The sequence below is a fragment of the Callithrix jacchus genome, chromosome 6 (assembly GCF_049354715.1).
Source record: "Callithrix jacchus isolate 240 chromosome 6, calJac240_pri, whole genome shotgun sequence".
In the NCBI taxonomy this organism is placed as follows: Eukaryota; Metazoa; Chordata; class Mammalia; order Primates; family Cebidae; genus Callithrix; species Callithrix jacchus.
Genome location: NC_133507.1, coordinates 46,754,528 through 46,779,519, shown reverse-complemented (window position 1 = coordinate 46,779,519; position 24,992 = coordinate 46,754,528). Strand labels below are relative to the sequence as shown.

Here is a 24,992-nt window from a genome sequence, read left to right as displayed (position 1 = left end):
CAGGATTCTTAAAAAGTAAATTATCAGTTTTTAGTTTAGTTTTGAATCTTATGTAGGCAATGAATGTTCACCGTCAAGAGTTGAAGGATGAGAGATTTTCAACAACAGTCTTTAAAAGGAGAAAAAATTCCACACTGTAATTCTTAGGCAAGCACAACCTAAATCATTGTAATGTACAGGAACTCCCAAAGCATGCCAGCACCATAGAAAATAGAAGAGTCCCATCAGCCTTCTTTAGAACTGGTTCCCTGGGGAGCCAATGACCATCAAAACATAATGGCTTTTGTTACTGGTAAGAGTAATCTTCCTTGTGGAATATACATTCATGAACCAAATTTTAAAAATCTTGCTTTCTTTGTCTTTCCACAGTTGATATGCTTGAAAGAATATCCACCCTGAATACCTACCCTGTAACCTTTAGGGCTTCAGTGGTATAGGGTCTACATATCTTAAGGAAATAATCTTTCTAAGGCCTAAATATTGAGGTTTTCTTTTGTCTTTCTCATTCTTTGAACTTGACCTTCACTATTAAAACATCTTTATTGGAGTAAATTATGGACAAAATTAAATATGCATATTTAATTTACAAAGGTATATGGTTTTATAACAAAATTAAATGTATTTAATTTCTCTTTCTACTTATCTCTGAAATCTTTTTATTAAAATTGGCAGTTTCTTCATCCACTTAGTCTTATCCTATGTTCTGTTCACTGGGACATCTCTTTAAAAATACTTTGATTATTTTTTTCTGGGATTTTACTCTACTTTTTAAAATAGTATGCCTATTCTGTTATCTCTTGGTTTATTGATATTGGATACTACCTATTGGCTTCCTGTTATGATGAATAAGGACTTAGATATTTTTTACATATCTGCCGCATTCTACCTTACCCTAAGTTACTAAAAATACTGCTTTATAATACTTATAACTTATTAATAATCAAGGTTTACATTTTTATGATCAGACATATAGTGTTCATTACATAGCTGAATAGTATATGAAGATTACATTTCCATGCCTGGGATTTTTGCTTTTTTTTTCATTACCCAATGTAAAGAGTTACCACATTTTTTGCCGGCATTATATTCTGAATGTCTATCCAATTTTTTTTTCCCAAACCCCATTTACATCTTCCAAATATCAATCAGCACTTCCTCTTTTATGCTTGAAACCTATCTTGGACCTCAGTCTCTGGGTGACATCCAGATGAGTTGCTCTCCAGATGTTAAGCAGCTGTGGTCCTGAGGTTGCCTTTGACCACATTCCCTGATGGATTCCCTGTTTCTGGATCCCATAACTTCATTTCTGATTTTTTTTTCTGTTTTGTACATTCTCCAGTAGTTTCCAAGAAAGTGTGTATATGACATAAATCTTTGGGTTTCTGAATGCTAAAAATTGTGTTCTTTCTTCCCACTTGATTGATAGTCTGACAGAATATTCTAGATTGAAAAGTATTTTCTCTCAAAATTTAAAGGCTTTTCTTCATTTCTTTTATTGGGGGAGCCCTATGCTTAGTGACTCTGCTCTGGCAGTTACCACTATTCCTTCTGTTTGCAGTTTTCAACAATTCACTAAAATACCCTATTCTCTAAGGCCTTCTCTTTTTTCCTCTTTGATTTTTATAAATTTTTATTTTCAATTTTATGAAGTTTCAAGTTGGAAATAAAATCAATACTTGTGACCATCCATCATCTTGTTCAAATGTAAGAATTTTCTTTTCTTGCTGCCTGTTTAAATTGGCAAAACAATACTAACAAGGTGGCAGTAAGGTCAAAACTTCCTTTTAATGACATATCTAAATAACCGCACAAATAATGAAGCAGGAAAGTTACAGGGTTGGTGCAAATAGACATTACCCATTTTGTATTGGAAAAATTACACAGATGTTTTCACAAATAGAAGATAATCTCTTTTTTTTTTCTGGGGCAGAAAGAATAACTGAGGGAATACAAAATAAATAATTAGAAGAGAAAGTCCACTTAGATAGTAGGGAGAATCAAGTTTGGTCCAGAAACTCGAGAGTCTGTGTATTCTAAAATGCATGAGTCATTTTCATTTGTTAATTTTAGCATTAATTTTTTTGTTTTTATCAGTTACTTCATTTTCCTTTGAAGGTGTGATATTCTGTCAAGTTCTATAACACAGATGCTGGTTTTCTACTGCAATTTGCTTTTAAAATGTCCAATGGAAAAAAAAATGCTGAAGAATGTTATAATAGTGCTTTGTCTTAGTGGTGTTTAAAAGAACCTTGCTTTTCAAAGAAACTACTTAAAACAAGCTTTTGGAACAAATGGTCATGCAACTTTAAAATGCTGCCAATAAACGAGCTAAGTAATCTCAAGAAACCTATCTGAATACTAACCACCTAGACCAGAAAACTCAATCCGAACTCCAGTAATCAACTGCTTCATAAAAGAGCCAGCTGTTGAAAAGACGTTGCTCCTACTGCTGCTAAGAAAGAAAAAATTACCATGCATACTCTATGTACACTATATTCACCACGTGCTTTTACAGCCAAAAGAGAACTGAAGAAGTCAGTAGAGTGTGACAAATATCAGTGTGTCCAAATAAATCAGTTTGTGAAAATGTCATTTTCTTAAAATTACTCCTCTCAATGGCTGCTTAGATTGTTGTACACTCACTCTCATTTAGCAAGTGAATATTGGCTGAAAGGAAAAATATTCTTTAATGCTGTGAACATGCAAATGATCAGTTTTGCTTCTAACACTAAATGTCTTAGAGTTTAATATTAAATATAGTTAAGAAATTTTTAAAAACCTGTGACTAAAATTGTAAAGAAAGGAAACAAATATATTATTGATACCATTTTGAATGTTTATTATTGACCACCCAAATGCCTTTCTGTCATCTGGAACACTCTTACCTTCAATGATGTTATTTTAACAGACAGGATGATGACAGTTTAATCTTGTTATGGGAGTAGCCCCATTCAGTTAACTCTGGTTTCTCAACTCACTCATCTTTAACTCTTACAGAAGATATTTAACAGTAATCCTAATCTTCTACCACAATTCCACTCACTTATCCACACTACTTTGTCACTCTTGAGCTCTTTCCTTTCTTCACTATCTATGCTTAAATAGATCTCACTATCTCTCTGCTCCATGAAGAGGATCATTTTCAGGAACAGTCACTGAAACATCCTTATATACAGGTGATTTTCGAGTTTGTGGCCTGGATTCCTGGATGTCCTGCCCTAATTTTAGCTATCAAACATCATCCCTAAGAAAAACTTTCTATGTGAATAAAATTCACCCTTTCAAATTAATTAAATTCATACATGTCATTGTTACTTAACTCAAGATTATGAAAACCTCAGCAACAAAGCATATATTCTTACCAAATATCAACTCTCAGCTCTATTGCATGCAACACACTCAAACATCCTAATATTTATATGTAAGAAGACATCCATATCATATTTCATATCCTAATATTGAAGATGTGTTAGTTAAGTGTGTGTATCTACATATAATTCCAAAACTTGGCATTATTTTCCTACATATACCAAGAATTTAATTTGTTTAGTTTTTTGCAATTTATAAATAATTGACCCAATGTATAAATATACAGTCTATGTGCATGTTTTGTGTCATAATAAATCTTTCAGTCCTCAATTATAATTGATATCCAGATCATTCAATCAGCTATTAAAACTCACTTAATCTTCACAAAAGCCCTAATGAAATAGTCTCAACTGGAAAATGTAGACACTGGGCCTTGAAGTTTTAAAGAACCTGTACATAGTCAAATGGTTGAATCATAGAAGAGACCTGTCTAAAACAAGTATAAATCTCTCATAATCGATGATGTTTCCATATATACAAAGCTGGAAATAAGACTAAGATTATGGCTAGTACATTTAGTATATACCTTAAATATTAATCAATATTAATAAGCAATAGGAAAGCAAAATTTTCTTTTCAAATCCTTAAAGTATAAACTGTCAGCTCCAGTAATCATTCCTAAGGAATAGGTAATGTAATGGCAAAGTAAAATCACTGGACCCTTGTTGAGTGTCCACAAATGTGTGGTCAGGTAAATTTTACATATAGTAGTAAATGGTCACCTGTATGTTATAATTAAATGATTCTGATGTAATGTTTTGACCATCAAACCTTTCCAAAAATTATACAACAAATGGCTTAAACTCTTTATATATCTCTTTGAATAGTCTACCTTATCAATATGAGAGCATGGTTTTGGTATAAAGGGTACCTGAGTTACACACACACACACACACACACACACTTTATGACTCAGTGGCAGCCTTCATTAAATGCTATACAACACAAACTATTAGATTTGAGAAAATGACAAAACAATATAGGGCTCTGGGCTTTTGATATTATTTATTTATGAAACTGTTATGAGTTTAAAAAAAAAAAGCTTTTCAAATTTTAGCTCAGAAAAAAAAATGAGTTAAATCGTGACCATTACAAAGATACATCCTGAAGTGCTCCTAGAATGAAACAAAAGATACATTTGCCCTGAAGGAAAAAAATCATGCTTAGGAACTGGGTTCTTCATCCCCAAACAAAAGACAAAGAACCATCACATCACTACAATTTGATACTTTTTGACAAAGAAATAAAGATTATGAAGTGAAAGTACAAAGGAGTATGCTTTTGATGAAATTAGTGGTTAGCTAGGACTCCATGGCAACACCCCCATGCTTGTAAAAAGCATCATGGCTTGTAAAAGATTATTATCAAACCTCATTTTAACATATTTTTCTAAGGAAAGACTTCGATGACACACAAAATCTACTGCCACTAAGGATTTCTAGGAGGTGGTTTTATAACAGTAAACGTTATAACAATCAAGTACATACCTTCTCTTTCTCTTGAGTACAACTGTGTTAGGTCGCAGCTTTCAAGCAACTAGTGACCTGATAACCCTTATCAGGCCTATTGCAAGAATCAGTTTGGGAGAATAAGAGGCAGTAAGGAAAGGAGATGGCATATATGAAAGAACCAAAGGATAGAATCTGAGGCTCCATTGTCTATGATTTTAAATTCTAGTTTGAGGAGTCTGTGCCTTACAGTACATGAAAGATTTTAAGAAATCATCACATGGTAGATTGACTTAGCTTAATTCTTAGCTAGAACAAATCTTAAATATGAAATAACATTTATACTTATAAACAAATAGCTGTATTAGAGGATTTCACTGACTAATGTATCACCAAGAGTTTAATAAGATGACTGATAATTAAATATAAAATTTAATTAAGATAAAATTAAATTGAGCAAACTCACAAATTTGGAGAAGCATTGGCTAATTTATTATTTTCACTATCTTTGCATATAAAAATATTTTGGAGGGAAATAAATGTAAATTAAAATTTAATATAGTGTTATTAATTATCAGATATACAACAGATTTATCTTTCTTAAAAAGGGGATGTTAGCTAAAATGATTCAGAAAAAGATAATAGATTTCTCCCATTTACCTACGTCAACAGAAAATATAGGTGGGTGGTAATTCTTTTAATAAGAAGGACATAATATAAAATCTCCCTAAATTTTTAATCTTTTCTTTAAACAAGACTTTTCAATATAGGAACATGTTGAATATTTTCCCATTCTGGAAATAAAATAATAATAACTAACATTTATTAAGTACCTTACATATAATCATTCCTTTCATTTCATATTGATCTTATGAAGTAATTTACATTTATCTTCATTTCATGATGAGGAATCTGAGACACCGTGAGGTTAAGTAACTTGCCTAAGGTCACATAATTATTTGGGAGTTTCTTAGATAGTTAGCCATGTAGTCTTAACCACTGCACTAGTTAGCTAGCTATCTTCACTTTCTTCAAGCCAGCATTCTTATACTTTTGTACTTTCTCTTCACAGCCAACTTCCACACAGATCATCATTTTGCCACCTCTGATTCTCTCCCCAGTGCCTGTCTCACACCCCTCAAGATGGCACTGCAACTGCTCTTGCTTCTGCCATCCTGACTTTTCCACAGTTACATCTAAGGATATTCCTTGGTCCTCATGTTTCTCAAAGTTCTGCACCATCTTTCACTTCTGGACTTTCTTCAGAGTGTTTTCCTTTCTTGTTTTCTATGGCATCATCTTTTTTTTGTTTGAGTGGTAAAGTTGGTTTTTTTCCCTCAATTTCCCTTCCTTCTCTTTCTCTGCTAAGGACAATTAAAATGCATGAACCAATTCTTATTTGCACTGAATTTGCTAACCACTAATTTAATCAAAAGGACACTTAGCAGAGGGAGGGATGGAAGTGGCCGAAAGTCAGATTTACTAAGAAACAATCTGGTCAAATTATGCCTAAGGACACTTAGGAGAGGGAAGGAAAGAAGGGAAATTGAGGAAAAAAACTTAGTGAGTAGAGTATAACTTTTTCTCCTAACCATATCCCATGTGGATGTTGACTTTGACAATGTGAGTTGCTTTGGCCAATGGCAAGACAGAATCTTTAAACAAGTAGCAGCCTTAAATGTAGCAGCTTGGCTTGGCCTCCCAGGCTCCTGCCACCCACCGTAGTAAGAACATATCCCAAGTAGTGGGTGGATGAGGACAATGAGGAAACATGTGGAGCAGACTTGAGTTTAACCTGCAGCCTAAAGCCAGGCCCAGCTGATGTTAGCTGAGGTCAGCAGAGAAACAGCAGATTCACAGACCCATGAACGATAAATCAAATAAACACTATTATCAATCACTGGAAAGGTACAGGTTCAACTCCACTATTTATCATGAATCTTTAATATGGGCAAGTCATTTATCCTCTGTAAGCATCTTAGTGTTTTCATCTGTAAAGTTGGAAAACTAACAGTTTGCTTTACTTGATTTGTTGAGAAAATTAAATGAAGTAATACATGTGAAGTGCTTAGCACAATGGCATAGTATAAGACCAATTAATGCTAATTTAAGCAAAGAATGTTTTCCTTATCTCCAAACTAAAAAATGATGCTAGAAGGCCAATCTGGGAAGGCACTTTGAGACCTCAAAATCAACAGGTGTCATAATGGACTTATTACATTTTCTCTTCCTCTGATATCTAACGTTGTAAATGACAGTCTGTTTTACACAGCTCGCAAATTAGCAATTTAGGGGGCCCTCCCTCCCTACCTTCCTCCTTACCCCTTTTCTCCAATTTTCAATCAAAATATATTTTATTTTATCTCCTGTATATGCTATCTATTCATCACCTTTCCTTCATCATTACACCCACCATCTAAATCACTTATTTTACTGCATTAATACCTATTTTAGTTAGGTAAGGCTAAACACTTTAAGACATAAAATTCTCAATGCAGTCATTAACATAATCAGTTTGCTTCTTACTCATAAGAAGTCTTAGTTGTGAGTTCCTCATTAGTGAATGATTTAGGAACTAAGCTCCTTCCATCACATGATGTCACTGTTTTTAATACATGGCTTCTTCCATGGCCACTGTATTCACTCACATTAAGCTGGTGGAGAGGGAAAGAACATGGATGGTTATATGTGGAGGGTTTTATGGTTTAGAGTTGGAAGTGGTGCTCATAGCTTCCACTCATATTACATTGAGGAGAAATGTATCATATGATCACATCTAACTTTAAGGGAGGCTGGAAAAGGCAATCTGACTGTGTGCCAAAGGAAGAGAGGTGATAGGTATGATGAACAACGAGCCTTACATTGCCCCACTTCCCTCTGTTGCCTCTGTGCTTCCAGCCTAGTCCTTTCACAATCCAGTTCCTAGAAGAAGCTAGAGTTTTGTTTGTTTGTTAAACATAAATTGGATCATCTCACTCTTATGTTTAAATTTTTTTGCATCTTTTCATAGGGCATTGACTAAAACCCAAACTCCTTACCTTGACTTCATAATCTTGCCCTGCTTTACCTTCCTGAACTTCTCATTTCAGTCTCTTCATCATGCACTATGGTTTACTCACATTCATTTTCATTCTGTTCCTTGACCATCTGTAAGATCCCCTAGCATCTTTGTACTAGCTCTTCTTTCTTTCTAGAACACTCTTCCATAACCGTCACATAGCTGGTGTCTTCTTCCCACTGACTTCATTTTAAGTGACATGTCTTCAGAAAAGCCCTCCCTGACAACCCAGTAGAAAATAATCACCCAATCACTTTCTATCACATCGATCTATTTTAACATTCTACATACAACTTATGACAAATTGGTGGGTTTCTTTCTGTCAGATAACTATTTTTTATTCATCTATCTATCATCTATCTATCAAGTCTATTTACCTTTCTATTTATGACTCCACATGCAGACAGAGATCCTTCAGTGTTTTATTCCCCACTGAACTCTATTACCTAGAAATCTGGCCCTGTTTGGCACAGGACTAGTTCAGTCAAGTTTGACTCCTAAATAAAGTTTACTGAACTTCTGTGCACTAAGGTAGGCATACTTTCATACCACCAACCAACTCTACTGAGCTGAAAAAGACAAAACAAGTTTGTTTCTTACATTAGCATTACAAAAGATACCTGTGGCTGAAAGTCAGATTTACTAGGAAACAAACTGGTCAAATTATGCCTAGAGAGCTGTGTAGAGCTGACCAATTTACTTGTAACCTTTTCTCTTTCCATTACATTCCACCTAAGACCCTGAATGTAATGTCTGTGGTAGACAACACATTTTTTCTCACTAGTGCAGGAAACTGTTTTTTGTTTCAAGGAAATTTTATTTTTATGTGTAGTAAACCACTTAATTTTTCAGCCTGGAACAAATATCCTTTTTAATTTAATAAATTGTACTGTTCTTCTCGTTTACATTGAGAAATCTCAGTTCAAAGGGAAAACAAGTGTATTACATGGTATTTAAAATAAAAAATTAAAAACAGTTTTACAAGGACACTCAAATTATTGGTACTTAAAACAATGAAAGATATTTCTTAATATTTGAGAAGTGTTTTAGTACAATTTTAGTTTGCAAATGTGGAATGAAGACTTGTATTTTATGTCCTTCCTATAGAATGTTTGTAGAATAAAATCATAGCAGTTAATAGTTGCTGAGAACTTTTGATATGCTAGTCACTATTCATGCTTACTTTACAAGAACTGTGTGAGCTTAGGCAACTGAGGGCATAAGAGGGCAAATTACTTTTCCCAAATGAGAAAGCTATCAAACGTAATTACTATACACAGTGTAAATACAATTTACAAATCACAATGTAATCTTTATGTTCTGGACTACAAGAAACTGCAGTCAAGTTTAACCAACAGGCATTCTATATTAAGTTTGAATACCATCATTCTCATAAGACATCCTTTTAGTTTTAGTCTATAATAATTATCCAGTTCTCCTGGATGATGTGAGGCATAGCAGATTCTGGCAAATCTACCCAGGATTATCTTCATGGCCAGCAATTCAATACTTGCAATAAGAACTACCAATAACGTTACTTTCTGCTTGTGGGGGACACCACAGAAAACGCAAGTACAACTAGCTTGGGGGAAACTTGACCTCTTACACAGATGACCAATGTAGCATCAGTGTCAGATGTGTTATCTCCTAGGAGCTGCCAAACCTGCTTGTGGAATTTCCGTGGATGACTATGCTTGCTTCCCTCTCTGACTTTGCTACTTAATCACTCCCTCAGCCCATTCAAATGTTAGAAATGATGCAACATTAGAAGTTAAGAAATCAATAAGTTTCAGAATTTCAGATTTTGAAAGACTTTTTAAAATAGCAATCTGGTTTAAGATCTTTCTTTTGACAATGAATCAAATCATTTGGCAGTTAGGACTAGAACTCCAGGCCTCCTGCTCCTGGATTTATATTCTTTTTAATATACCACTCTTCCTCACCTTGCTTCTTCTGGTTGCCCATAATTCTTTAGAGTTTCCTGGACCTTTAGAATCTACATAATTCCTGAAGTTAGGATCCCCACCCACTCCCATTACAACATCAATATTTAGCAATTCTGTTCCCTTCATTCTTAATGTTCTCTTTCTGTTTGCTTAGATATTAGAAAATTGCATAAATTGATTTTAATGCCTATATTAATGGAGGCTAAAGATTGAAATACTTATTTGCCTTTCTAGCTAAAATTTTGTTTATTTAAAAACACACCATTGGAATTACTACGAGTTCAGGTAATATAGCTGAACAAGAAGAAAGACATTATGGGCAGGCATTTTTCAGAGCCCCTCAAATCACTTGAGGGAGAGCCCAGCTTCACATAAAGGACACAGAAGCAAAGAAGCCATGGTAACATAGCTGCTAGAACAAGTTAAATAATATGGGCATAAATATTTTAACTAGGCCTAGACATCACTCCCTGTCTTTTAATACTTTAGCTCTTGTTTAATCACAAACGCTTCGTTGTTTAGTTTTCTCTTCTGGTTCAAGAAAAAGATTTCAAGGGGGGCCATTTTAACATTTAACAGGAAGGACATTTTCTACAATTATTTTCTCAAATGTAGCAGTTTGTTCAACTTCCTTAGTGGATTTTCAGGACTGAAACCTATTGCTTTTTGTCTGCTAATGGCAAATGTATGTACTTAATTCTAAAATTCTCATCTTCTCTTTAGATTCTATTATTATTCTTAATCTAATAATTCTATTATTATTCTTTTTTGATGTTTTAAATCAATAGAAATAAAATCAGTGATAATTTTCAAAAATTATAAAACTTATTAAGCAAAAAATAACTGGAAATGTAATCTCATCTTAAGACAGACTCAACTGTGTATGGATCAAACATATTCTGTACCGACATAAACCCCATGTTATGTTTTATATAAGGTCCAAACAAATTTGTTAAAGGTTATATTGAATTATTGTGATAAAAATGCTCAATTTTGCTAGAAAAAAATGCATGCCATTGCAACATGAAAAACATAAAAAATAAATAACGCTCAATTGTGTAATTAAAAAAAATAAAAAGACAGTCTCTGTTACTAAAGTAATATGCTCAGTAATTGAGATCATCAGAAAATTAGCTCTGAAGAAAATTTTACATATTCTATAGCCTTTTTGGTCCATTAAGGTCAGGACTTATCAAAATTAATTAATGCCAAAATGAGAGGGAAAGCATATTGAATATGCATGTATTAGTATGTTTGTATACATCTTCTGAGTAGGCCTTTTTTTCAAAAAAAAAAAGATAAATGTTCAATAATATTGAAATCTTTTGGTGGAAAGACTAAAAGTCTTCAGATGTTTACTAATTTCTCTCAACCTTATGGCTATTATCTAGCAATACTAACTAGGGATAAAATAAAAGAAACAAGGGTAGAACTACTGGTAAGCTTGGTTAATCTTAAAATATGAAAAAACTATAACAGATGAGTCTCTGTCCTATATACAAAGAATAAAGAATCTAGCCTCCCTTTGCTTGCCTTGGAGGGGCCTCCCCATGTCCATTCTTTGAAACTCTGGATTTTTATGGCTTGTATGCCTGTCACTGCACTGATTTCTTCTTTTGCTCCAATCTGGTCTCTCATTTGTAGAGCCTTTTACTGTTTCCTTTCTCATCCTTCTGCTTAGATGAGAGTGTTCCCCGGGGATCTCTTGCTGCTTCTCTTCTCATTTTAGTCTGCATGCCCCTGAAAATCTACTGCCACCTATCAGCACTTCCTACATGAGTTCTCTGTTTAGAACTTTAACCAGTAACTTCACCTTCTATAACCTCAGCTGAAGCTCATGAATTTTCCCCCAAATCTGTTCTTTCCCACCTACACTGCATTTTATATAAATGGCACCAGCATTTACCCAGTCCTGCAAGCTAGAAATGTGGTTTCCATCTGATCTCAGACTTCACACTTACACTAACTCATCATGTACACTTAGACACTAAATGCCACTGATTCTCCACCATAGCTCATATATTTAAACTTTCCTCTTCTTTCCTGCAGCCACAATGTTAGCTCTGATCCTGACCATCTTTTGCTTGGACTAATAATTCAGTCTACTAACTGGTCCACCCTCCTTCTAGACCCTCCAAACCTCTTGCCCTGCCTAAGCAATCCTTCATGTACACTACCACTGATCTTAAAAAAAACCACACATTCAATCAATATTAAACTCTTCAGGCTCCCAACTGCTTTCAGATATTTCCTAAGGAAATTTCTCAGCATGCCTACACCTGCTCTGGCAGGTACTAGTCAGTCTTCAAGACTCTGGAAAACTTCTAGTCCATCTTCAAGAACTAGATCAAATGTTTTCTTCTTTGTGAGATCCTTCCTGACCTACTGATACAGTGTTAATCACCCCTCTGGCAACAGTATTGCACATATTGCATATCTTTTTCATATTTATTCACACTGGTATGATTAGGTGTTTACATGACTGTACTGCCTCTGGATTGTCAACTCTTTGAGGCTCTGGTTGTAACTATTTATTTCTGTGGCTAGGGGCCTTAAGTTTTCTGCAGAAAAATATACCAATTCCCTCTGGGAACATGGGAGACTAAGAGAATTTGTTTAATTTGGAACCTAATCCAGCAACTGTTTACAGCATAAGGTGGAATGAGTGGAACATAGGGATGAGGAAACAAGTACGAAATAAGTTGCTGCGGTACAAACACAGAAGAATGACAAAGTCCTGGATAAGGACAGTGCTAGGGTCTACTGAAAGGGCACTGCTGAATTTTGGAGAAAATTATGTGCCTATTCATAAAATTTCATTTCTGACATTCAAGGAATGTTTTTAAAATTGTTTTTAATAACATTTGTAGGCAATTTGGAGTATAAATATATTCATTGTGTTTCCCCTCCCCTAAATATCCTTTTGCATCATTGGGAGGTGAAACAGATGCTCAGGAAGCATGACTGTTACTTGTAATTTCAAAAATGACATATATCTTAGTTTTAAAAAAGAAGTCTAGTAGTATAGCATGATCTATAAAATAGTATTGCCAATTTGGAAACAAATGTCTCCATGATAAAGGCAAAAGATATTCTTCTTTTTGAAATATTCATATCATTGGATATTCTTTGTATGTATAAGGGATAAGATTACCTTCTGAAGAAGAATTTTATCCTTGATCCATCGTTCTTTCTAGAAGACCCAGTGTTCTTAACTCATCATTCTTAAAGAATTCTTACAGAGGGTAACTGATAACTGTTAATTCTATGTTACAATTTTAACTTTAGAATTTATTTTAACTAAAGAAATATTATAAAATAAATTAAGAAAAAAGTCACACTTTGATTTTAAAAATCTTCAGAGAACAGCAATTCTGCAACATTATTACTCTGAACATTTCAGTTACTTCAGTATTAATGACCTACATTTTTTCCTCTCACTTGGTACCAAAATTGTTCATTTGCTAACACATATTTGAAGGAAAAAAACACCCATAACCTTTAATGAGCAGTTAATACTGGCAGGTAAAGATGCAAGAGTGCTTACAGAGGTGAACCATGAGGTGCATCAGGGTCATAAGATGTCATGAGAAATCAAAGCTATAAGGGAACAAAAGGAAACAGAAATGCCAGCAAAGAGGGTCCTTTGGCCCATGAGAGAAGGAGAGGCAGTGCCTAGAGCTGAGAGCCCAGTTTTCCGTAGGCAATTTCAGGTAACTTTGTTGAGTCTCTGCTTATTGCAACCAAAAGAAACCAATCAAAATAAAAGGTAGTCTTATCTCTACTTTGTAAATTGAGTAACAGAAATTTTAAAAAATGGAAGTCACCTATCTACTATCAGACGGTCATAATGTGTTTTAATTGGTAATGGTAGACAAACCTCTTAAAGTCAAATAAATGTTTTCTTCACAGATGTTTTCTTAAATCTAAAGAGTGGTCAGAATTATTAGGAGAGTTTATAACACACCAATTTCCAGGCCCTGACTGGGACCTATAGATTCATATTCTTCAGGGATATGACTACATCTTAATTTCAGAATTTTAAACGAGTCCCCTGACATTATTCTGATGGTCAGTCATTCAGACTGAGGGCTAAAATGTCTACTTTTAAAATAACTTAAAACTTTACAAATTTGTCTCTTTGTAAAATTAACTAAAGTCCTATTTTTGAATTATATATATATATACATAGAAAGAGAAAAACGTTTATTTAATATTACTGAATAAGAACTATAAAAATGCAGAACCTGGAGGTTGCTAACTATTGATTCCTTATAAGGAAAAGAAATTAGAATTTATTGGTCACATTTCCAATATTTGAGCATTAGAAAGAAGTCCACCATAGTCTAGTCATACAAATGTGGCTTGCTAGATACTAGAAATTTATTCATTATGTAACTTAAATATGGGAACACATGAAAAACATAACACTCTGAGTTCACAATTGGTTGAATTTAAGCAAGGTAATGCTTTCAAGCTTTCAATTTTAATACTAATCAGTATACAGAAACTAAAAATATATCAATGGTAAGCTTAAACAAAGGCATGTGGAATACATAAGAGTCCATGGAATGAGACCAAAAAACACTAACTAAAAGTATACTGCCTTGATTTGAGGTTTGGGATTGCTTTTGAGCTCACCTTGGGCTCTCTGGGCTGCTGTGCCCCAATGCCACACTGTAGATTTCTATCATCTTTTTCTTAGTTTCGATACATCTCTCCCAACTGTCATACATATAGGACAGTGGGGGTGAAGTCAAGGCACACTCTTGACTTATCAACTAGGGTGAACTGAAGAAAGTACATTTGGTTTTGCAAATAATTTTATGTCTGAGCATATGTGGCTACTACTGGGGAAACCCTACTTGTAGATAGATGATATAGTTATATGGATATAGATACAGATACAGATATAGACATAGATACAGATATATATATATATATATATATATATATATATATATATATATACACCTTTCCCTAAGGTCCATAGCATGGCTACACTGGACCAAGGAATGATTTATATCCCTGGCAGGACAAAGTTGAACAACAAAATATTTCATCACACAAATCAGAATGGCATACAATGTAAAATCTCTGAATTATTTCTAGAATTTTCCATTTAGTATTTTTAGCAATGAGTGGCCTATGACCTATTGCCTAAGAAAAACGAGGCTGACTAATAAAGAGCACACTAATCTTGACATGAAGAACACCTAGCAAAATTGCCTTTGGAGGCTCTAAAATCTATCCCACAAGCCACTGAATGCATGTGATGATTAATTTTGTATCAACTTGACATAGAGTCCTCAGATTTAACATTATTTCTGGATATGCTGTGAGAGTATTTCCCAATTAGATTAGTATTTAAATTTGTGGGCCTAGCAAAATAGGTTGCCCTCACTAATGTTGAATTGAAGGCCTGGATAGAACAAAAAGATAGAAGAAGAAGGAATTCACCCTTTGTTTTCTTTTTGCCTTTCTAATTGAGCTAGAACATCAGTCTTCTGACATTGATCAAGGATTTGTGCCATAGGCTCCTCTGATTCTCAGGCATTCAGACCTGGACTGAAATTACATCACCTGCTTTCCTGGGTCTCCAAATTACAGAAAGCAAATTTTGGGATTTCTCAGCCTTCATAATCACGTAGGCTATTCCTTATCATAAATCTCTTCACAAATATATCCTCTTGGCTCTGTTCTTTGGAGAATGCTGACTAATATGATATGTTATGATGTATATTCTGCCATGGCACTGGTTAACTATGAAGTAATTTTCGGAATCTACAGGGTTATAAAAACTGTTACTTATTACACAAAGCTTCCACTGTCTTTCCTTGGTTTTGATCTTTTCCATTAGTGAAAAAAAAAATCTTATTAGCCCTCTTTTCCTCTTCTTCCTCCCACCCATTTGCTTATTAAACTCCATTTCCTGAGTTCAATGGAGAAAAAGACAAAAGCTATTTTTTAATCTTTATCCTTGGGCTGGCAACAAAGAGGAGTTTTGATCATTAAATTGGATCTGGGCTCATTTTTATAAATGCCACTTTTAAATAAGGGAAAACTAAACAATGTTCCCTAAGGACAAATGTGAAAGTAACAGTCTAATGTAGGATCATCAAACAAGTCAAAAAGCCTGTGCTCTTGTTTCCATTCTACTTCACATACACTAAGACATTAGGTGTCACTTACAAAAGATGCTGTCAGTGCCGTGGCCATATCTGTTCAGCCTTTACCATTTCAGTCCATGTCTCTTCTACCTCCAACATCCAGCACTTAAATCTCTAGCTGAGGACTCTCCCTGTATCACAGAGCGCACTCTGCCTATGCATGCGGCTATGCTTCCAGAATCATGCCTTGACTGGTATATGAATGTCCTATGCCCTCACTTCATTTGTGGTATAACTGAGGTGTATACGATCCACTATGGTAGGAGAGACCAAGTACAAGTCCTTAGTACTGCTTCCTCTTCTCTTGCCAGGAATGTAATTCAAATGCAATGTGCCATCCTAGATGAAATGGCAGAAATTTCATGACTTAAAGCTGAATCATCCATCAATGACTTAAAGCTGAAGGATGGTCATCTCCATCATATCCCAAATTAATTCACCACTCTGGACCTGCAAAAACAGCCCAGAACATGGCACATGACAGTCAAATACTAAAAATTTAATGAACCAACAGCTTCATTTGCAGTTCCTGTGCTAAATGTGCTATATCTGTTCTACAGCAGAGTAAGAGAGCCTCTGATACAGAGTATACAACTACTGAACTGATAAATATTTTTCCATACCTATCAGAAAGAAGAATAAGAAGCAGTTCAGGTTCACGTGGTTGCAGAACAATGTATTCTTGATAATATACCAAGACTGTTAACTTCCTTGCTGTCCAACACAAAATAGTTGGAAGGGAACTTGATCACTTGGACATCCTTCAGAAAGTCAAACCAGTGCATTGTTTTGATGTTAGCATACTACTCAAACTTGAGCGGCAGCTAGCAATAAGGACAACCATACTGTGACATATGTCAGACAGATAGTGGGAGATAAATCCTCCTAACTCAGGAGTGTATCACATTGGGGAAGTTTGTAGTAGTTCAGTTGTCTGGGACATATGCCCCAAGGTAAAGAAGAAATTATTATACTTCGCACATCTAGCACCAAGAAAGAAACATGACCATTAACATGGCCTTTTCAGATTTTAAAGTCAGTTCTGCCCCATTCATACTATTCACTGATCAGCTCATCAGGTGAGCTGGATGTCAAAAAGATAAAGCCTAATATACCAAACATGCTGACAGCATTAAGCTTTAGGAACAGGTAGACTAGACTTCCATGTTTCATTGACACCTTTTTCATACTTACGGCATCATGGGAGGTTCCATATGACCAGCTAATGGAGCTAGGGTAAAACCTGGACTTGGTTCATTGATAGGCCATTGCAATAAATTGTTGGAGGCTGAAAACTCCTCACTCAGTGATAGCCCTGAAAAACAATAGTATGGACAAATCCTCGCATTGGGCAGAGCTTTAAGCAGTGTATTTAACCATCAGTTGTGCAGGGGAAGAATATATATTCAAGAGAAGGATATATAGGGACTACTGAGCAGCTGCAAATGACTTGAATGTTTGGTAAGTGGCTTTGAAAAAAGCAAGATTGGAAGACTAAGGATGACAATGTCTAGAGAAGAAACAGTGGAATTACAGAAGTAGGCACAAAGTATGTAGATCTTCGCCTCTTGTATAAATGTCCTCTGAATTAGATGCAGTGAACAAACAAATGGATAGAATTACGTGTCTAGTAGAAAGAGTTGTTTTTGTTTTTCTTGGCTACTACACTTGTTGTGTAATGGTCCATGAAATGAATAATTACTGTGACGTGGATGTAGGCTATGTACGGGCTCTTTATTTTTTTGTTGTTGTTGTTGTTGTCAAACTACTAACATCTTTATTTCGTCAAGATATTTAACAATATTAAAAAGATCAGGTTTCTTCATGGTCACATCTTTTCCTAGCTTTTCAAAGATTTATTCAGTAGTAGAAACAGCCAAATGCTGCTACAACGCAGAATCAACTGTCATTCATGAAAACATCATGAGTGTAGTTGTCAGTGTCAGCATCCCAGAAACAGCGAGGAGCCATGAATACTCCTTCACCTCCTTGTTCTCCAATCACTACATGCACCACCATTTTGTATCGTTCAAACCCCATTTCTTTTAATTTAATCTTTAATGTTTTCTGATAAATGTTTTGTGAGCTGCGGCATCTCTTCCTGAGCATATTCAGCGTTTGCCAGTTCCTGCTTGAGCACAGCATGGATGCAGTCTTTAACCACAGAGGGCCTGAACCTCTGCTGGAAAACAGGCCGCAGAATATAGGTGTTCTCGGGCTCCGCTGAGTTCTTCTCAGCCTCAGACACCACGTTGCCCACCGAGGACACCGCGGCAGGTGCGGCCACGGCTGGGCTTCTCGGTGCGGGCGCGGCTCGCGGCGAAGGCCCGGGGGGGTGGGGGGGGGCTGTGGCGGCGGCCAGCAGCCGGGAAAGCGTCTCCAGGGCGACAGGCCGCCTCCCGCCTCGCTGACGCCCGCTAGCTCCCGTCGCCACCGCCTGCCCGCGCCTGCGCACCGCCTGCTGGGCAGGAACGGGCTGCGTCCGGGCCCGCCCGTATGGGCTGTCTCTTACAAAACTGTTCAAGCTACTTCCTCTGTCAAATGACTGAATTCTCATAATCAGAGATGAACTTGCAGCTTGGTTGCAAGTTGATAATATCTGATCTGACCTTTTTCTACCTGGAAAGGGCAGTGATTTTTCACTATTGGGAGCAATAAATATTTTAGATATGGGTTTACCTTTTCTAAGTGTCTCATCTAGCAATACTATCCAAGGGCCTGAAAAATGGGAGATTTATCATCACAAGATGGTGTATGACACCTCCTTGAACTAAAGAACCTATATTACAGCAAAGGAAAGATGATGAAATGTAAATGACTGTGAAATATCATTCATTTTACAATATATTGCATTATCCCAAATCTACCAGCCTGACAGAATATTGGATTCGTTTCTTAAAGGCACAAGTAAACAAACCAGTCTGTAGATACCACTGCCATCCTGTGGGATTTGGATAGTATCCTTTAAATGCCAGTGGCTACTATATGGTGCTGTAATAGGTGGAATACATGGCTCTCAGAACCAAAAGGTCAAACTAAGATGCCCTTTTATTATATCTCCAAGTGACCCACTTGGGTGGTGTGTGCTTCCCATGTTCCACTTTCAGCTCAGCTGCAAAAGACACATTTGATTTCCAAAATGTGGCAGTGGTGCAGGCATGTATTTACAAGGGAGGATAGAGTAAGGATTCTACTGAACTATGGCTGCTACCTGATCATTTTGTTATCCTGATCCTGACATATTAGAAGGAAAATATAAATGAGTAAGTATGCTGACACAAATAATAAATCATAATCATAATGAGGAGAGGGAAGGATTAATGCAAAGTGATAACAAGCAGTATGTCTTAGAATTCAGGGGACTCACTGAGGAGCTCTTGATGCCCTCAAACCTAGTGATAACCATGGGCAAACAATTACAGCAACCTCTATCTGAAAAGGTCATAGTAACCAGGTGCTCAGACCCCTTAGGATGAAAGTCTTTGTTACCCGTATGACAAACAACCTACACCTACAGAAGTACTGGCCAAGGATGAGAGGAATCTAGAATTAGTAACAGAGGAGAGGCATGATGATTATTAATTCTAGTTTTAAGATTAATTGCAGCAGTAAGGACTACAAAATCTATCATTAGTTCTCCTGTACTAAGTTGTTGGGTTTTTAAAAGAAATTGTTATCTCTTGCCACCTAGAAGATTATATAGCAAGATGGGGTGAAATTAACTGAGGCATCAGTGGATATTAATAGTGGCAGGTTGGATTATAGCAAACACCCATAATAACTTAGCCCTTAATATTTCAATACATGCCAGCCCAACTGGCAACTGCAGTTATTGAGTCTCTTTATCTGACTTCTTTCTCTGGCTTTTGAAGCTCTTCTGCCCCTGAACATGGGAAGACAGATTGCAATAGAATTAATACCCCCATGAAAAGCCCTCAAACAATTATGGGCATGCCTCAGAGATACTGTGGGCTTAGTTCCAGATCACTGCAATAGAGCAAATGTCACAATAAAGTGAGTCACAAATTTTTCAGTTTCCCAGTACATATGAAAGTTATGTTTATACTACACTGTAGTCTCTTGTGCGAAATAGCATTATGTATAAAAATATATATAACTTAACTGAAAATACTTCATTGCTAAAAAATGCTGCCAATCATCTGAGCCTTTCAGCAAGTTGTAATCTTTTTGGTGATAAAGGGTTCTGCCTCTGTGTTGATGGTCTGCTTGCTGACTGATCAGAGTGGCGGTTGCTGAAGGTTGAGGTAGCTGTGCCAGTTTCTTAAAAATAAGACAACAATCAAGTTTGTCACATTGACTGATTACTTCTTTCATAAAATATTTATCTGTAGCATGCAACCCTGTTTGATAGCATTTGACCCACAGCACAACTTCTTTCAAAATTGAAATCAGTCCTCTTAAACCCTGCTGCTGCTTTACCAACTAAGATTTTTTTTAACCAACTAAGCTTTTGTAATATTCTACATTCTTCATTGTTATTTCAACAATGTTCATAGCATCTTCATCAAGAGTAGATTCCATTTCAAGAAACCACATTCTTTGCTCATGCATAAGAAGCAATTCTTTCTCCACTTAAGTTTTAACATGAGATTGCAGCAATTCTGCTACATCTTCAGGCTTTACTTCTAATTCTAGTTCTCTTACTTTTTCTACAACATCTTCACTGAAGTCTTGAAACCCTCAAAGTCATCCTTGAGGGTTGGAATCAACATCTTCCAATTCCTGTTAATGTTGATGTTTTGACTTCCCTTCAGGAATCATTAAATGTCACCTAGAATGATGAATCTTTTCCAGATGCTTTCAATTTACTTTGCCAAGATCCAACAAAGGAATCACTATCAATGGCAGCTATAGCCTTACGAGAAATATTTCTTAAATAATAAGATTTGAAAGTCAAAGTTACTCCTTGATCCATGGGGCTGCAGAATGGATGTATTGTTAGCAGGCACGAAGGCAACATTAATTTATATATCCCATTTGCACTCTTGTGTGACTAGGTGCATTATTAATGAGTAGTAACATTTGAAATGAAATCTTTTTTCTAAGCAACGGGTTTCCACAGTGTGCTTGCAATACTTAGTAAACCATGCTGTAAACAGGCGTGCTGTCATCTAGGCTTGGGCATACCATTTCTAGAGCACAGGCAGAAAAGCTCTGTCACTTTCTTCTTAAGAATGGTAAATGAGCATTGGCTCTACCTTAAAGTCACCAGCTGCATTAGCCCCTAACAATAGAGTCAGCCTATCCTTTGAGGCTTTGAGAAGTCAACGTCTAGCTTCGAAGCTTGGCATTGACGTCTCCTATTTAGTAATGAAAGTACTAGATGGCATCTTTTCTATTATTAGGCTGTTTCATCTCCACTGAAAATCTGTCGTTTAATGAAACCACCTCATCAATGATCTTACTTCTATCTTCTGGATAAATGGCTGCAGCTCTTGCAACAGTATTTGCTGCTTCATCTTGACCTTTTATGTTATGAAGAGGGCGTCTATTAAAATCCTCACAAACTAGCCTCTGTTAGCTTCACAATTTTTCTTCTGAAGCTTTCTCACCTCTCCTGTCTTCACATTAATGAAGAGAGTCAGGGCCTTGCTCTGGATTAGGCTTTGGCTTAAGGGAATGTTGTGACTGGTTTATCTTCTATCCAGACAACTAAAACTTTCCCGTGTCAGCAATAAAGCTGTTTTGCTTTCTTATCATTCATGTTTTCGGTAGAGGAGCACTGTTAATTTCCTTCAAGAACTTTTCCTTTGCATTCACAACTAGGCTAACTGTTTGGCATAAGAGACAAACTTAGCTTTTGGCCTGTCTCGGCTTTCGACCTGCTTTCGTCATTAAACTTAGTCATTTCTAGCTTATGATTTAAAGTGGGAGACCTGTGACTCTTCCTTTTACTTGAACAGTTAGAGGCCATTCTAGGGTTATTAACTGGCCTAATTTCAATAATATTGTGTCTCAAAGAATAGGAAGGCCAAAGAGAGGGAGAAAGTTAAGGGAATGGCTAATAAAGTTAAGGGAATGGCTAATAAAACTGACATTATTGGCTTCCTTCCTGCCTTGTCTCTCTTCCCCAATCCTCTACTGAAGTTTGTTGGGGCTACTTTCACAATAAACAAGTTGAATTTGAATCTTTTTTTTCAGAGTCTATTTTTGGGGAAATTCAAAATGAGAGAGCGACTAATCTCTGAGTGCCTCAACTTCCCCTTTTGTTAAGTAAGTTTTTCCTCTATATCGTGAATAAGCCATTTTTTTCTTTAAAGGGCAAAATACAGGCCTTGCAAGGCATATACTTTCAGCTTTACCCTTACAAATAATACATAAATAAATGAGCCTGTGTTCCAATAAAACTTTATTTATAAAAAGAGACTGCTAACCAGATTTAGTCCATGAACCATAGTTTGCTGACCCCTGCTCTAAGTTAATTCCAAGTTTCTGTCATGGTCTAAAATTCAGTATTGTATGCCTCTGAATTCAGAAAACACTTTGGAAATCCTACAAATTGCAAGAGATTATCAATAGCTCTATAAAGAGATTATAAAGTTTATAAAAATCAAACAATCTAAAATTTTTGCTAAGCTTTACACATCTAAAATTTATTCTCTAATGATTAAAGTGATGTATTATTGTTGTTGTATTTACTATCTTAAAAGTAGATAATTATTTTTGTTATATTGTAAATTGACAAATAATATTGTACATGTTTATGAGGTAAAAGTGATATTATGATATAGGTATACAAAGTGCAATGAGTAAATCAAGCTACTTAACATATGCATTGCCTCAAACATTTACTATTGTTTTGTGATGAGAACATCTGAAATTTACTATCTTAACAATTTAAAAATATTCAATACCCTATTTTGAACCACAGTCATCATACTCTGCAATAGAGTTCAAAAACTTTTTCCTTTCCTTTAACTAAAACTTTATATTCTTTAAACAGTATCTCCTCATATCATCCACCCCAGCCTCTAGTAACCACCATTCTACTATTTGTTTCTTTGAGTTCAATTGTTTTAGATTCTATACATAAGTGAAACTTATTCTTTAATAAGTTTCTTTGCCTGGCTTATTTCACTTAGCATAATGCTCTCACGGTTCATCTGTTTTGCCACAAATGACAGAATTTTCTTCCTTTTTAAGACTGAGTGGTATTCCACTGTATATATATATACACTACATTTTCATTATCCATCCATTGAATAATGTACATTTAGGTTGATTTCATAACTTAGCTATTGTGAATAATGCTGTAGTGAACATGAGAGTGCAGATACCTCTTTGACATATTGATTTCAATTTCTTTGGATACATACACAGAAGTGGAATTGCTGGATTATATGGTAACTCTATTTTTAGTTATTTGAGGAATCTCCATATAGTTTTTGTTATTACAATGTCATTTTTCCACAGAAATAGGAAAAAATAATTCTAAAATTCATATGAAACCACACACACACACACACAAACACACACTCACTCACTCATACACAAAGGCAATCTTGAGCAAAAAGAACAAGGTTGAAGACACCCCACCACCTGATTTCAAACTATCATATTAATCTATAGTAATTAAAACAGCATGGGACTGGCATAAAAAAAGACACATTTGCCAATGGAATAGAAGAAAGAACTAATAAATGAACTCAAACATTTACAGTCAATTAATTTTTGACAAAAGTGCAAGAATACAATGGAAAGAAGATAGTCTCTTCAATAAGAAGTATTGAAAAAAATGCAGAAAAAGAATGACATTGGATCCTTATCTCACCCTTTATAGAATAAACTCAAAATGGATTAAAGACTGAAATGTACGACCCAAAACTGTGAAACTACTCTGAAAACACAGAGGTAACACTATGCAACGTTGGTCTGGGTATTGATTTTTTTATGTTACCCCAAAAGCTCATGCAACAAAAGAAAAAGTAGACAAACAGGATTACATCGATCTAAAAAGTTTCTGCATAGCAAAGCTACAATTAGCAGAGTGAAGAGAGAAACTACCAATTGGGAGAAAATATTTACAAGCATGTATTTGTTAAGTGGTTAATATTCGTAATATAGAAGGAAATTAAACAACTCAATAGCAAGAAAACATCCTGATTAAAATATGGGCAAGGGGCCTGAATAGACATTTCTCCAAAGAAGACATACAATGCGACAGATATATAAAAAATGCCCAACATTACTGCTATGGTTTGAACGTTTGTCTCCTCCCAAGTTCATTTTGAAATTTAATTATCTCATTATAAAAGTATTAGAGGGTGGGACCTTTAAAAGGTGATTAGGCCAGGAGAGCTCTGCCTTCATGAATGCATTAATGTTGTTCTCACAGGAATGGGTTTCTGTTGTGTGAGTGGATTCCTTATAAAGGAGGAATGTGCTTTTACTCTCGCCCCCTCTTGACCTTCCACCATGGGGTGATGCAGCAAGAAGTTTCTTGCCAGATGCTAGCCTCTTGAGTTTTGTCTTTTTAGCCTCCGGAACTGTGAGACAATGAATTTCTGTTCATTATAAATTACTCAGTCTGTGGTATTCTGTTAGAGCAGCCCAAAACACAGTAAGACAATAACCAATTATTAGGAAAATGCAAATTAAAACCAGAATGAGATATCACCAGAAGCCTATCAGAATGGCTACTATCAAAAACATGAAAACACTCTGGGCAACATAAAAAGATCCCATCTCTACTTAAAAAAAAAAAAATGTTAACTGGGAATCATGGTTTACACTTGCAGTCCTAGCTACCAGGGAAACTAAGGTGGGGGAACTACTTGAGACTAGGAGTCTATGGCTACAGTGAGCTATATCATGCCACTGAACTCCTGCCTGAACAACAGATACAGACTGTCTCAAAACAAAAACAAAGACTAAAATAACAAAAGAGATGAAAGATGACAAGTTGTTGGAGAGGACGTGAAGAAAGAAAACCCTTGTACATTGCTGGTAGGACTGTACAATCATGAAAAACTATATAGAG

General features: G+C 35.6%; 1 protein-coding gene and 1 pseudogene across 18 annotated transcripts in view; both read right to left on the bottom strand.

The window, feature by feature from the left end:
* The window catches only part of PDE1A (phosphodiesterase 1A), a 531,703-nt gene that overhangs the window by 134,900 nt on the left and 371,811 nt on the right, over positions 1-24,992 (bottom strand). The window lies entirely within an intron of this gene.
* The window catches only part of LOC144576625 (dynein light chain Tctex-type protein 2B pseudogene), a 128,753-nt pseudogene continuing 105,388 nt past the window's right edge, over positions 1,628-24,992 (bottom strand). Inside the window, exon 1 of the transcript XR_013518851.1 lies at positions 1,628-24,992. This exon is cut by the window's right edge and continues 105,388 nt beyond it. The product of XR_013518851.1 is annotated as a dynein light chain Tctex-type protein 2B pseudogene (transcript).